This window comes from Camellia sinensis, chromosome 5 (genome assembly GCF_055761805.1).
Source record: "Camellia sinensis isolate YWXY chromosome 5, ASM5576180v1, whole genome shotgun sequence".
Classification (NCBI taxonomy): domain Eukaryota; kingdom Viridiplantae; phylum Streptophyta; class Magnoliopsida; order Ericales; family Theaceae; genus Camellia; species Camellia sinensis.
The window spans coordinates 115,178,942-115,190,743 of record NC_138965.1 but is presented as its reverse complement, the minus strand read 5'-3'; the positions used below and the strand labels follow the sequence as shown (position 1 = coordinate 115,190,743).

General features: G+C 38.2%; 1 pseudogene; it reads left to right on the top strand.

Annotated features, from left to right (window-relative positions):
- Positions 1-272: 272 nt before the first annotated feature.
- Positions 273-1,828, top strand: LOC145791628 (uncharacterized; annotated as a pseudogene).
- Positions 1,829-11,802: the final 9,974 nt, after the last annotated feature.

Sequence of the window (11,802 nt, the reverse complement as noted above, 5' to 3'; positions counted from 1 at the left end):
TAATATAATATATAACATAAGAGCATCTCCGACTCAATCCTGTCACCAAGAGGATGAAAATAGTTTTTTTTTTTTATTCAAAAAGCAAATATAGAGTATGTCACTATTCATTCAAAGTCCAACCACAAACCTTCATTTTCTTCTTTAAATATTTCCTTCCAAAATTAACCATCAATTTTCCCTCCATCTATTTTCCTTACCATCTATTATTTTATAGAAAAACCAAACCCTCATACATCAAAAGAAATGACTACAGAGCTTCTGAAAAAGAAATGGATGTTGAGTATATTCATGAAGAAATGGATAGAGAGCATATTTATTTACCACCATTCCCTAATTATGAAGAAGAAATGGTAACATGGGAAGAGAAAGAAAATATATTACTTTATTTATATGCCTTCAACAACATCATCATACCTCAATATCTTGAAGAAAATGATCAATTGATACGTAAAGATTCAGTTCATGGATATATAGTGAGAGATCATAAAAGGGAAGAAGCTCATGCTCAATTATGGAATAACCATTTCTCAGAGAACCCCACCTATGAGGAAAATTTATTTTGCAGGAGATTTCAAATGCGTAGAAGTTTATATTTACAGATTGTTGATGTCGTGAAAACTCACGACAATTTCTTTGTGCAGAAGAAGGATGGTCTTGGTAGACTTGGATTGTCTACTTTGCAAAAAGTAACAAGTGCATTTTGAATGTTGGCATATGGAATGGCGGCTGATTCTACGGATGAATATATATTAATTAGCGAGTCTACTGCCACTCTATGTATTAAAATGCTTTGTCGGGCAATTGTTGAGATATTTGGAAAAAAATACCTTAGATCACCTAATTCCAATGACATTGCAAGTTTGTTAAAAAAGGTGAAGAATGGGGATTCCCAGGGATGCTTGGAAGCCTTGATTGCATGCATTGGTCTTGGAAAAATGGAAAAATGAAAAAATGGGCCAACAGCTTAGGCAGGACACTACTTTGGACGTGGTGGATCCGCAACTATCATTCTCGAGGTAGTGGCATCTCATGACCTATGGATTTGGCATGCATATTTTGGCTTACCGAGGCTTCAACAATCACATTAATGTCTTGCAATCATCTACTTTGTTTGCAAATCTCACCCAAGGTCTAGGTCTTCCTGCACATTATACTATCCATGGCATAGAGTTTAATGTTGGCTATTATCTAGCAGATTGTATATATCCGAAGTGGTCAACTCTCGTACAAACTATTTCTAAACCTCAAGATTTGAAGAAACAACACTTTGCAATGATGCAAGAAGCATGTCGAAAAGATGTTGAACGAGCATTCGAAGTACTTCAATCACGATTTGCCATAGTCAATGGACCAACTCATTTTTGGAATAAGTGTGTGTTACATGATATCATGTCTGCGTGCATCATAATGCATAACACGATTGTTAAGGATGAGCGTGGTGGACATGCAAGTGTTATTAATTATGTTACTCCAGCTCCCATCCCCAATGTTGAGATGGTTGTAGATGAAACAGAACGATTTCAACAGTTTCTTGCCCAGCATAAAAAAATAAAAGACAAAGAGGCTCACTGTGTTCTGAGAAATGTATTGGTTGAGCATTTGTGGGAAAGACATGGTAATTGCCCCATTTAGAAGACATGGTTATTGATGTAATGCTCCATTTATTGTTTTTGCACTAGGAGCTTTTGAGTTTACATGTGTTGGAGCTTTGTTTTTGACTGAAGGCACTGCTCTCTCATTTTCCCAACATGTAGCAGTTGCTACAATTCTCCGGATTGCTTTTAGTTTTGTCTTGAGCAATGGGATGCAGATTGGAAGATACTAGAGAGGTTGGGTTGGTAGTTATTGAAGTAGTAGCATGTGCCAATTTGAAGTAATAATAGTTATGTTTATAAAATATATTCAGACTAAACAAAGTACAAAAACATAGTAGTGAATTTCTTAGCACTAATAATTTGGTAAGACTTCACCACCTTGATATTTGTTAAAGTTACTAAAATCACCATGGCTAAAAGAAACAGAGTTGTTGGCTACTTGATCATTTTGTTCTAAAATTTCTAATTTTTCCTTCGAAAATACTCACGATCAATTGTGTCTGCAACGCATTTTAAGTCCATCTCCATGATTTCTTTCTCTTGATGTTCACACTGAAGTTTTAATCATTTACTTTCATTTTTAGCTTGTAACATCATAAGTTGGACAAGCGCTGCAGAATCGTTTTCCATTTTAGCAAATCGTTATTCTCTTTGCTTTTGCCCTCTTTTCAAATTCACCATGATTTCTTGGTTTCCTTCAATAATGGATTCAAGGAGATGACTCTTATCAGCTATTTGCATCCTTCTTAACTTCTCTTTCTTCCTCCCTATAAGACGGCCCGATGAATTGACGTGATGGTCGACCTCTGCTATAGTCTCTTCGTTTGCATTCAAATCAATGGATGATGGTGCTACTAGGGATGCAGATGCAGGGGATCCATTTTGAAATCCTTCAAAGTAATCATACCCTTGTTTGGTATTTTGTTTGGGGGTATGATGGGTCATTTCACACATCAAAAATAAAAACTAAACTATACCAAATTTTTCAGAATAATGGTAAGTCCACGTATCGATCCACATGGACGAACGGGAAATTAAACTAATTTCATTGTTAAATTCATAAATTAATTTTGATAAAAAGATTGATTGTTCCTAACCTAATAATAATTAAATTAAACAAAGTGAATAAACTAGCAATTATAAATAAAGATGAATTTACTGCTTTGGAGAAAAACTTAGGGCAATGAGTTCACCACTAGTTACGTAAATACAGTTTCAATTTGAAATCAATTATGCTACGGTTCGAACTAAATAATACTTCGCAACTACAAGTTCGAAGTTCGAGGCATTGATTAAGAGAGTTATCACGTTCAATGTATAGGAACGAGCCATCTCAAGTAATACGAGTCGTTCGCTCTAAACTAGGGTAGCAAAACAACTCGTCTCTCGTAGTATGGCTCATCTCATACCTTGAATATGAAAGAAAAGAAAACCATTATATAGAAAGTATTCAACAATCACAGAAAAGCCGAATACTCAAAGAAATAATGGAAAATATATATTTGAAATTTCTAAAACACCATACAATTATTCAAACCTTTACATAATCAAAAACCAAAAAGAAAACCTATTTACATGGCTAGGGTATCATCAAAACCCTAGAAAGGAAGAACCTAGCCACTAATGGAGGAGTGGAAAGAGGTGGAGGAAGAAGAACCATCCATGAAATAGCAAGCTTGAGAAACCTTTTCTTCCAAGCCCTACCCTCTTCTCCTTCTCAGAATTTTCAGAACCCTAATCTAACATATTTTCTGTCATTTTATACCTCTAGCCTCTTTCAACAGATTCAAAACAGCAGGCTCGTATCCCGAGGTACGACCTCAAGTGGGGGAGTGGTCACCTCATGTGTGGGAAAGGGTGCTGCACGTGCAGGAAAACCCTCCACACATGCAGGAAGCTTAGGCCCTATTTGGCTGCGAGGTAAAGGCCACATGTGTAGGAATGGGCCTCCGCACGTGCGGGAAGCACTTTTCTCTGCAAGTTTTGCATTTTTGCTCATTCTATGCTCTCACTATGTACAACCTGATTGACATTAAACAGACATAAAATATATAGTTTGACAGGCAAGTAACGTTAAGTGATCCAAATTAATGGCCTCAGTGTTGCACAATTCGGCCTCAATCACATTTCCCAACTTACAACTTGCTAGTCCATAAGCAAGGAATAAAGAAAGAAAAATAAACTTAAACAAAATCTAGCTATCTTCTCTTTCGTGGGGAGAACGGTTGCATTTAGCATATGCAACAAGCCTTTAAACCACAAAGTTACCCAGGTGGACGAGTAAAGTCTCATGAGGGTTTCCAGAAATGATGCCCACAAACATATATTCACTTCTATCCAGCAACAATCAATCACACTACCCCACTCAAGAATTAACTTATGTGCCACTACAGTGCAATAGTGAGACATGATGAGTCATTGAAGGCATAGTAGACAAGCATGAAGGAATCTATTGAGTAAAGACCGTAATTCAGTATTACACAAATCAAGTTCTATGTACGTGTGAATGTTAGTAGAACACATCATCAGTAACCTCGGTGTAACGTGCAATCTCCATAACTAGTTAACTAACCACTATAATAGCCCAGTGTAACTCATAATAACCCCCAACATATACAAATAAGGTTAAACTTTTGTAACCAGGGTTCTCAAAAATATATATATATATATATATATATTTTTTTTTTGAAAGACTATGCAATGTCCTGATCCATTAAGCTTTCTAATCAACCCATGTAACAAGCATTATGCCAATGATTCCCAAACCAGACGGTTTTAGGGCACTAGGTGTAAAAACACCCCTATGGGCTTAATAACTCAAGCTGAAAAGGCTACGAATCCAAACAAATCAATTTCCTTATTTTCCTTAACTGTGTAATGTTTACGTCCCTTGAGCTTTCTAATTAACCCATGTAGCAAGTATTGGGCCAATGACTCCCAAACCAGACGGTTTTAGGGCACTAGGTGTAAAGACACCCCTATGGGCTTAATAACTCGAGTTAAAGAGGCTACGAACCCAAACGAATCAAGTGTTTGTTTGTTTTTAAATTTTTTTTTTTTTGAGAATCAAGGCTTAGGGTTGGGTATAGGGTTATCCGTCCTACACAACTTGCCCTACCCGACCCTACCCGCACACGTATGGGTGGTTTCGCAAATACAATAGGGTAGAGTGCAGTTTGAAATATTTTAATTTTTCGGGTTGTGGGTGGGTTGCGGGTTTGACCCGCACCCGTCACAATCGCCCACACTATTTTATTTATTTATTTATTTAAAAAATCTAGATCATTTATCTATTCCATCTATGTAGATATTTTTTGCCCAAACAAAATCGAGAAACCCTAATCTCTTCAAATCAAAACATCTCATCTCACTCTCTTCATTTTTCATCTGCGTAGCTCGCACGCACCGATCGACCTTCGCAATTAACTCTCTCTTTCCGGCAACTCTCAGGTAAGGACTCTCTCTGTTTTTGTCTCGCTTTCTCTTCCCGATCTATGATTTGTTTTTAGGAAATCAGATCTGCCTCACTCTCTCTCATTTTCCATCTGCACAGCTTGCACCGATTGAATGAAATTTATAGTTTTTGGTGTCGTTGATGTGTTTCTATGATATGTGGCTAATCATTGATTTGCAATGGCCTTTACTGTTAGTTTTTCTAGTTATTGGGTTGAATATGGTCTATGTTTACTTATAACTAACATGATTGGAGTTTACGAGTTATTGTGATTGAATTGAGCAGCTTGAGGCTTGTTTAACTTTTTTTGGGTACTGTAGATTTTGTTGATTTTTTCTAAAAAATTATTTTAATATATTTTTGAAAATTTTATTGTCACCCTACAATATACGACAAGTCGGTGACAAACATATAAAAATGTTTGAATTTCAGTGTTTTCCTAGCTTAAACACTTCACGAATTTCAGTGTTTTCCTAGCTTAAACACTTCATGGATTTCATCAATGACTGTGTCTAGAACACTTTGTCCTAAACCCGAGCACTGAGCTGGTCAAAGCGTTGCTGGCTGGACTCTCGATATGTATAAAAGTCAGTTTCCAGTGATGCAACTGACTGCTGAATGTCGAGCTGGTGGGCGTTGAGCTGGTCGAAAGCCGCCAGAGCATAATCCTGATACGCTTGAAAATCTGTGCGTAACCTCATGAGGATCTAGTGGTGATCGTAAAGAGTACTGTGGACCTGATCCATAGAGTGCTAAAGCTGTAAGTACTCCCCGTGAGTCATGTATAATGGGTCCCCTTGGGGAGGCACAAGGGAGGCAAGATGAGGTGGTTGGTCGTGGACGGGGTCACGTGCCTCATCAACTGGGCACCAACTTGTTGCGGGATGCGAGGTAAACTATGCTGCTATTTTCACTGTTCAAAATTCAGATAAGCAGTGTCAATCTCCTCAATCGGATCAATTGGGAGGCTGTTCAGCTCAAAGAAAAATGTGAGCAAGTTGGCAAATGGCAGGGGCCAAGTCAGGTTCTGCATAGGTTAAGGCTGAACAACCTTCTGTAGAAATTTGGGCATACGCATAGAGATCACGTGTGCAAGTGGTACGTGATTATCATGTTGATAACCATGTAAGACCCATACAAACTCCATCTGGCGCTCAACTTTATGCCCAAGTCGAAGGGCATTCTTATATTTAACTGAGTCAATGAATAACAAGCCGCCAGGCAGCATACTCCGGCGCAAGCATGTGTAACTTGCATCACCGTGGGCCCCTGGGAAGTACTCTTGGATAAGGCTGTGTATGGGTTATCAACCTTCAACTTCCGGGAAAGACTGGTGGTCCGCCTTAGAAAAGAACCCTAACACTTAGGCAATCATGGATTCTGTGATGCTGACAATATGACCATTAACAATGGACAGAAGTCCTACCTCAATGAGTGACTCGTACGTGTTCTGGTAGAAGAGCCGTACCAGACGAAGATAAGTGGGTGCTGACAGTGCAAAGGCACAATAGTTGCTGGAGGTGGAGCTACTCAACTGCCCAAGAGGTGAGTGGGTCATTCTGAAAATAGGTGATGTTGAAATGTGTAAGCTTGTGAATTGGCCGGAAGGCCCACTTTGGTTGTGGTAATTCAATTAGTGGTAGTGGCGAGAATGGTGGTGACGGTAACAGCGACGACGCTGAGGAGGACAAAGCTCTGGCCTTTTTGGAGGCTCGGCTGGATATTCGTCAACTCATGTCCTACACACATCAAAACATACACATATACTCGTAGAACCAACATGAGAATAAAGTAAGAAATTAAAACACAAGTCTGCCTACTAATGTACCACATGCAATTTTCATCATTTTTCTTTTTCTTGTTTTTTTTTTTATTTTTATGAAACCTAAAATAAAATTAAATAAAATAAACCAGACACATTAACATTTTATTTAAAAACTAATGACTAAACAAATAAATACGAAATATACTAACAAGAAATGAATTAAACTAACAAGTAATAATGAGATAATAAAATAAATAATAATCAAAATAAAATAATAATAAACAACTAAATAAATAATTTTTTTTTGGTAATAAATGAAACCTAAAATAAAATAAACTAGACATATTAACATTTTATATAAATAATGAATGATTAAACAAATAAAAACGAATTACACTAACAAGTAATGAATTAAACTAACAAAGAATAATGAGATAATAAAAAAAATAAACAACTAAATAAATAAATAGGCAACCTAGGAAATAAGATGAATTAGAAAAGCTAAATATTAGATTTTTTTTTGTGGGTCGTACATGCACCGGATATGGCCGCACGTGCGGTGGTCGTCTTCTTGGCTGCCCAGTTTTTTTATTTTATTTATTTATTTATTTTAAGATGAACAATGGACAAAGACTGGAGAAAAACAAAAACAAAAAACAAAACTCTACTAATCTGCCCCTACACCTACTAATCTAAACAAAAAAAAAAAGAAGGAAAGTTTACCTTAAAAGAGTGAAGAAAGAGAGAGATTCGCCAGAAAAAATGGTGGTCGTCGGAGATCGCCAGACGGAGAGAAGGTAGGGCGCCGACGGTGAGGTTCCGGTGGTAGAGTTGGTGAGAAGAGGTTGGGTGAAGATTGGTGATGGTAGGAAGAAGAATGAAGAAAGTTGGTGGTGGTGGTGGGGTTTGAGTGAAAGAGAAATGGATGAAGGAAATGATAAAGTAGAGAGAGAGAGAGAGAGAGAGAGAGAGAGAGAGAATCTGTGAGAGTGAGAGTGAAAAGTGGGTCTAGGGTTAGATATTATTATTATTATTATTATTTTCAAAAATGAAAATGAAAATAAAATAAATAAAAATAAAAAAATTGAACAAAAAAATTTGATTTTTTGTTTTTTTTTTTTCAATAACGAAAATAAAATAAATAAATAAAATAAAATAAATTGAACAAAGAAATCTGTTTTTTTTTTTTTTCTCCAACTTCTTTCCGCACCAGGTCACACACCTGCATATAAAGAAGGCACGAATTTGGATTCAAGGAATTTACCACACGTGCGGAGACTGTGCTGCACTACCCCCGCGCACCTGCATTTAAAGCAGTATCGAATTTGGGGAATGTGAATTCCGCCGCACGTGCGGTGGGTTATGCCGCACGTGCGGATTTTTTTTTTTTTTTTTTTGAGATTGAACCATTCTTAACCCAAGTACCACCCAAAACATTTCAAACCATTTCTACCTTCATTTCACAACCGAAATAAATATAGCACAACGAAAACATCTAAATGCTTAACACATGTATAATCTCCATGGGAAAACCACTCTACTTTTCTCCCTAACAATGTTTGTAACTTTTCCTATTCTCCAATAGAGTGACAGACTAGGTTGATTCGGTATCCAGAATCGAGGCACATAAAGCTAATTCGACCTATGGGGCTACCATACAGAGTTCAAGCGGGGGTGGCTTTGAAGCAATCTCCACATCCCTGAGTATTTAAACCAGACTTTAGCCTCGAAAATTCCAAACCTTTGCGCTCTGGGCTTTGCCATTCGAACTCTAGTTTCTACCATTTAAGTTGGTCTCCTAGGAACTCACTACAAACACAGTTAGGTGACTATACCAGACCGTCAGATGCCGTTCGGGCACGGCAAACACCAAAGGAATTACACCTTTAGAGGATTTAAAGTCTCCTAGACATCAAATAAAGCATAACAAGAATAAAGAAAAATATAATAGTATAGAAAGGAAAGAAAAGAGAACAATACATCAATCTTTCAGCCAAAGTAAGAAGGGTCCATCAAAGTAATGGACTCAATCATATCCCCATTCCCAATCCACTCTATATATGGCTTCAGTCTTTGGCCATTCACTTTAAAAGTGTGGCCATTCTTTGGATCTTGCACCTCAACAGCGCCATGAATAAATGCCTCTACAACCACAAAGGGACCATCCCATCTTAATCTAAGCTTACCCGAAAAGAGTCTCAATTTTGAGTTAAAAAGCCATACTTTTTGGCTGGGTTCAAAGGATTTTCTATTAATGTGCTTATCATGAAATTCCTTAGTTCGAGCTTTAAAAATTTTCGAACTCTCATTTGCATCATTTCGAATTTCCTCCAACTCATTGAGTTGCAATTCCTAGTTGAGCCCAATCGCGGCCATATCGAAGTTAAACTTCTTTATGGCCCGCAACGCTTGCCAAACACCGCCCTATATGGTGATATCCCAATGGGCGTCTTATAAGCAGTGCGGTAGGCCCATAATGCATCAATCAAGCGTTTTGACTAATCTTTCCTATCTAGCCTCATGTTTTCTCTATTATATGCTTCACTTCCTTATTAGAGACTTCCACTTGGCCACTGGTTTGAGGGTGGTATGGAGTGCCAACGTTATGAGTGATAGAGTATTTCTTAACTACCGACTCAAGGAACCGGTTACAAAAATGTGTACCCTGATCACTTATTATGGCTCTAGAAAACCTGAAACGACTAATGATGTTTTCATGCAATAATTTGATAATTACTTTATGATCGTTTGTTCGGGTAGTGATCGCTTTCACTCACTTAGAAACATAATCCACTGCCAAAAGAATATACTCAAACCCGAACGATGATGGGAAAGGGCCCATAAAATCAATCCCCTAAACATCAAAGATCTCTACCACAAGAATAGGAGACATTGGCATCATATCACGACGAGATATCAAACCCATTTGCTGACAGCGTAAACAAATTTTACCAAATTGATGAGCATCTTTGAAAATGGTGGGCTAGTAAAACCCGCTTTGTAAAACCTTAGCGGCCGTTTTATGCCCACTAAAATGACTGCCACATGCCGAAGAATGACAAAATATAAGAATGCTATGCACCTCACTCTCCAGCACACACCGTCGGATCACTTGGTTGGAGCAATATTTAAACAACTCCAGATCCTCCCAAAAATAATAGCTGACCTGCAAAAAGAATCGGTCTTTGTCATGCTTAGACCAATTTTGAGGAATTTTCCCAATGGCCAAGTAATTCACAATATGTGCAAACCACGGGGGGCTCGCTCGTGACACCACAAGAAGTTGTTCGTCCGAAAATGAATCATGCAAAGTTAAAGGGTCACTAGTATACTCAACAAGGACTCGGGAGAGGTGATCCACCACCACATTCTCAGATCCTTTCTTATCTCGGATCTCTAAGTCAAATTCTTGAAGCAAAAATATCCATCTAATCAACCTAGGTTTGGTTTCTTTCTTTGATAGTAAATACCGCAAAGTAGCATAATCAGTGAAGACTATAACCTTACAACCTAGGAGAAAGGACTGGAATTTATCTAAGGCAAAGACCACATCTAGTAACTTTTTCTCGGTGATAGTGTAATTCAATTGTGCATCCAAGAAAGTACGACTAGCATAGTATATAGCATAGGGTGCCCTATTGACCTTTTGGCCTAACACAGCCCCGACTGCATAATCTGAGGCATCACACATGATTTCAAAGGGAAGCGACCAATACGGTGATTTCATGATTAGAGTGGTAGTAAGGGCCACTCTCAGTGTTTCAAAAGCTTTCAAGCATGCCTCATCAAAGATAAAAGGTGTGTCCTTAGCAAGTAAACTACGTAAAGGACGAGATATTTTACTGAAGTCCTTGATGAATCTACAGTAAAAACCTACATGCCCTAAGAAAGATCGGACTTGACGCACAGAAATAGATGGAGGTAGGCCTGTAATGAGGTCAACTTTAGCTTTGTCTACCTTTATACCTCGAAGGGACACAATTTGTCCCAACACTATACCTCATGAACCATAAAATAGTTCTTCTCTCAACTCAAAATTAGGTTTGCCTCAGTACATCGTTTCAACACTCTAGTCAAATTCCTAAGGCATTCCTCAAAAGACGATCTAAACATTGAAAAATCATCCATGAAAACCTCTAGAAATTTCGTCAGCATATAGGAGAAAATGGCCATCATACACCGTTGAAAAGTCGCTGGTGCATTACATAGCCCAAAGGGCATGCGCCTATAAGCAAAACTGGTAAAAGGGCAAGTGGATGTGGGCTTTTCTTCGTCAGCAGGGTACACTGAGACTTTATTATACCCCGAATAGCCATCAAGAAAACAACAAAAAGCCCTGCCCCGCCAACCTTTCAAGAATTTGATCAATAAATGGCCATGGAAAATGGTCCTTCCTAGACATGGAATTCAATCTTCTATAATCAATACACACTTGCCACCCAGTAGTGGTTTGTTTGGAGACCAACTCTTCTTGCTCATTCTCTACAACAGTGATGCTCGATTTCTTGGGCACCACTTGTGTGGGACTTACCCACTTGCTATCCGAGATGGGGTATATAATACCCACATCTAACAATTTCAAAACCTCTATTTTCACAACCTCTTTCATGTTAGGATTAAGTCTCCGTTGCATTTCCCAAGAAGGTTTGGCGTCCTCCTCTAGATGTATATGATGCATGCAAACGGAGGGGATCTATCCCTTTCAAATCAGCCACTGACAACCCTATAACACTTCGATGTGCCACAAGAACACTCATTAATTAACTTTCCTACTCTACAGTTATGTCAGATGTAATGATGACAGGTAAAGTATCCTTTGGTCCTACAAATGCATACTTAATGTGGCCAGGAGTGGCTTCAACTCAAGTATAGGTGGTGTGACTAGGGATGGTATAGCAGGCTTGCTAGAGAAAGGAGGAAGCGACTCAAATCGGGCTTTCCACGAAGGAAAATTCGATGTAGAAAAAGAATTAAGTAAGACATTC